Below are 4,467 nucleotides of genomic sequence, written 5' to 3'. Positions count from 1 at the left end.
ATCTTTATGCAATAAGTCTCTCATGAAAAAAACATACTAATGCACAAATGACCACAGACAAGGCCAATTAATGAAACCTGCATCAACATTGCGTCAATCTCATGGATATAGACAGTCCACTAATGAGTCATCCCACTATAGGTGAATGGGTCATGACTCCATCACCTACATGACCCACGATCTAGGCAATAAAGTATGCAAAACATTATCAAATTGTATATTTATCAAAGAAATATAAGAGAGACAAAAATAAATAATTAGAACATGTGCGTCAAGCACCAAATAATTCAAGTTATAGTTTTACCAAGAATTATAGCTGAAGTGGACCAAAAGAAGGGTTTATGAGGAGTAACAACATATTGCCTTCAAATAAGAAATGCATCATGGACAAGCAACATCATTGCCATGAGCAAAAAGATCAACATGGGTCAAAACAACTTCCTCAATCATCCTCGCATTGAGGAACAAAGTGGAGCAAATGGAGTAAACTCCATTGAAGTAAGTGCACACCAATTATAGGTTGGAGGGATACTCCACGGGCCAGATAAGGCAACTATGAGTCAGTTTAAAACTGTCGGGTCCACCATAGTTAACCTTGATAAATTGGTTCTCGATGCAACCTACAAAACAAGATATCATATAAATCAATGGTATAAAACCATAAAGTGCCAACATGGGCACATAACGATGCTATAAAAGCATAAAACTGCAACCATGTGCAGATAAATCAATAGAACATAGTAAATTCAAATCATTAAATAATGAAGGCAATAGTGTAAGATACTCATAAACTGGAATAATTGAGATAAATAAAAAGTATTTGGAAGAGCAATAAGCATAAGTTATCAGTTAAAATCTCCATGCAAGGTGAACACAAGTGAGAAGGTATAATAGATGGGCCCACCATCAAAGACAAGAATCCTCAAAAAGGAATTATAAATGAGGATATTTAAAAAAACTTAACCTTTTATGTTAAAAATAAAAATAAAACTTTGATTAGTTTTAATTTTTAATTCTAAGAAAACTTCTCAAAAAGAAAAATCCTCCTTAAACTTCTCCCTTTTTACTTAAAATCACGTAAAGGAGTAAGAGAGATTTAAAATAAAATATTGCACTTGAGTTGGAGCTGTCTGACAATGAATGATAAAATGTCAGAAATAGATTGACAAAAGGCAATGAATGATTTCATGCCAAAAATAGGTTGACAAAAGGCAATGATAAAAGCAAAAGATGCCTCTGTCAAGAGCTAAAAAAAGAAAAAGAATCTTGCATGAAAAGACAAGAAAAGTTACCTCTGAATCTAAATATAGAGAGATTATACACAACCTCCTCTTTTTGCCCTGACAATACGCTGCCGCAGCTGTCCTAGGGCTAGATAAGTTCGGCACGAATTCTCTTATTGCAGATTAGGGAGTAGAGTAGAAATCATCCATACCTAATAGTATTTTCTTCCCCTTGAACTCCTCCCTCAGCTACCCTACTCTTGAAGTAGTGTCGGATAGGTTTAAAACAGATTCAAGCTGACCCATATGAATACCAACTGGTAGAATCTTGATGCCAACTATGCGACCATAGTAATCAAGCCCAATGTAGCCTCTCTTAGACTGGTAATCAATGCCGAGCATCCTACTGCAGCAAGAAAGAAAATGTGGGGCATAATCAAAGGTATGGAAGCCAATTAGATCTGCATTGAGAAGAGCCCTCAGAATTTCATCTCTAACTGGAAGCGTCCTGTAAATTTCTGATGATGAAAATGGACTGTGCAGAAAGAACCCCAGTTTCACTCGGTTGAATCTCTTTCTTAAAAAAGTGGGCAGCACCATAAGATGGTAATCATTAACCCAAACATAGTCATCTTCAGGATTGATCACTTCCATCACCTTGTCTGCAAAGATCTTATTAGCAGACACATACACTTGCCAAAGAGATCGATCAAAACGTCCTCCATGATCTGGAGAAAGTGGCAGCATGTAATGGAAAAGAGGCCATAGCTATTGCTTACAAAACCCATGGTAAAACTTACTTTGAAGGTCAGAGGGCAAAGAGGTTGGAACACACTTGAAATTTTCAAGCAGATTTTGTGCCACATCATCTTGTTCAGACAGATCTACATCAACCTTTAAGCAACCCACATAGACAACCTCATATCATGAGACAGCCCATATTAGAGATGCAATTGCAGAGAATACTGCGAAGTGTATGTAAGAGTGCCTGTCGAGCGAGTTGAGCAGGAAGACGTTAAGGAAAATGGAGGCAGTAGGGATCCATGGCTCGAGTTGCTACTTAGATGAAGCTTTACTGTAATCGTAATTTCTGCCATGGGCATGCCGATGCCATTGAATGTGTGCCACATGTGTCGCAAGAACCACAGTAAATGATAGGAAACCTGTATATTTCGCCATTGGGTGTCCGAAAATGTAAATATTGTCGAATTTGGGGAATAATTTTGCAATGAACGAAGAGCCCAGTGTTTGTTACTTACATTAAGAGGTCTCTGATATTTGCGACGTTATTGCTTATTATGCCTCTGAAAGGAATTATGAAAGGTAGCATTGGAAGCTTTTCCAGGTGGAGCTTTGAAGGGAAGAGGTTTTACAGATCTTGTTCTCAGAATGCTGTAGACGAGGATTCTCATTGCAAAGAGAACGAGATTTGTAATGCTGACAATGTGGCTGTGCAGGGTAGTGCGTGGGCGAATATGCCCCCCGAGTTGCAGAGAGATGTTATTAGGAGAATTGAGGAAAGTGAGAGTGGGTGGCCTTGCAGGAAGCATGTGGTCGCCTGTGCTGGGGTTTGCAGGACTTGGAGGCATATTACAAAGGAGCTTGTCAAGGTTATTGAATCAGACCTCAGGAACCCGAATCAAATCATACTGATGGAGCTTGTCAAGGCCCCTGAGTTATCTGGAAAGCTAAGTTTTCCCATTTCTTTGAAGCAGCCTGGGTCAAAGGATGCTCCTATGCAGTGCTTCATCAAGCGAGACCAGGCTACAAATACCTATCAACTATTTCTAGGGCTAAGCACAACCCTTGCTAACAATGGCAAATTTCTTCTTGCTGCTCAAAAAATGAGGTGTACTATCGGTGCAGATTATATTGTGTCTATTGATGCGGAGGACATGTCTAGGGGTAGCAATACCTACGTTGGTAAATTGCGGTCAAATTTTCTTGGTACTAAGTTTACAATATATGATAGCCATCCACCACATAGTGGTGCTATTGCATCAACTAGCCGTGCAGGTCGACGAGTAGGATCAGAGCAAGTTTCTCCAAGAGTTCCAGCTAGTAGTTATAATATTGCTCATATTTCGTATTAGTTGAATGTGCTGGGAACTAGTCATAAAAGATATCCAAGATGCATGCGAACTGATTGAGCCCATTAATAGGAGGAGCAAATGGTTATGACTCTGGTTATATCTTTAGAGATGTTTTCAGGGAAGGACTTAGCAAGGTTGTGACAAGGGTGAAACTAGAATGGAGAATACTAAAAAACGGTAGCCAAAGAACCTCGACAAACAACAACGCAACTCGAATAACAAGACAACACGAAAAATCTTCAATATACCATCAAAGAGGTTGTCCGATAAGACTGAATCATTCTTAAATTTTTTTTAAAAATTAATCACAATTTTTAACAAGCATTGATATCAAGATAGGAAAACCCTTTGGCAGCAAGCCTTCCAAAGGGGGTTAGATGAAAAATAATAGAAAATAAGAAGTAATCTACACAAATTAGAGCAAACAGAAGTTAATCGAGTTTGGCGGTAAACCAGCCAAACTCAAAAAAAAATTCAATTTCTTCCATCTTAAGAAGATTAAAGAAGAAATTAGTGAAATCTCTCTCAAGAATCTCCTTCAAATCGTACCTTCATGCAAACACTCAAAACAAAGATTAAATTGCTCTGATACCATGTTAGAAATGGAAAAAGAAATCTGTAAATAAGTAACACCAAGAAAGAATCTAAGTGAGTAAATGCATGAAAAGATTTTACCATAAAATAGGAGAGAGAAGGCTTCAAGCTCCAACACCATGAGACAAGATATTTGGAAAGGGGAAAGCAAAGAAAACCCCTTGTGACATTATGAGTGAGGCATGAAAAGCCTAAGAAGAAAAAAAGAGAGAGCAAGAGAGCAATGGCTCATACAATATTTGAGAAGAGGAAGAAACCTCATTGTGAAATGAGAGAAGAGGGTCATCTCTTAAATAGAGATGAGAGAGAGGAGTTAGAATGTAACTCCCATGTCTATGAATGCCACCATTCATAACTATGTGAGGCCAAGTGTGAGATTCCTCTTAAGGAGGAATAATCTAAAATTAGAAATTACAATATATATATGTCCTCACATATTCCACTAGATGACAAAATAAGATGTAGTGGAAAAAGGACAAAAAAGAAATATATTAGGATACCTTGGCTTATATCCTAATATATTACAACAATAAAGAAAGGAAGTCTAACCTTGGTTT

The 4,467-nt window shown here is 37.8% G+C and overlaps 2 pseudogenes across 1 annotated transcript; one reads left to right on the top strand and one right to left on the bottom strand.

Moving 5' to 3' along the window:
- Positions 1 to 1,472: 1,472 nt before the first annotated feature.
- LOC149556865 (alpha,alpha-trehalose-phosphate synthase [UDP-forming] 6 pseudogene) lies at positions 1,473 to 2,353 on the bottom strand (annotated as a pseudogene).
- Positions 2,354 to 2,521: 168 nt separating this feature from the next.
- Positions 2,522 to 3,373, top strand: LOC149556864 (tubby-like F-box protein 6 pseudogene; annotated as a pseudogene). The gene is made up of 2 exons (XR_016364580.1): positions 2,522 to 2,833; positions 2,891 to 3,373. The product of XR_016364580.1 is annotated as a tubby-like F-box protein 6 pseudogene (transcript).
- Positions 3,374 to 4,467: the final 1,094 nt, after the last annotated feature.

Source organism: Cupressus sempervirens, chromosome 5 (genome assembly GCF_028749045.1).
Source record: "Cupressus sempervirens isolate cs-2001-9-10 chromosome 5, ASM2874904v1, whole genome shotgun sequence".
Taxonomy (NCBI): Eukaryota; Viridiplantae; Streptophyta; class Pinopsida; order Cupressales; family Cupressaceae; genus Cupressus; species Cupressus sempervirens.
This window is presented reverse-complemented; position numbering and strand designations above follow the sequence as displayed.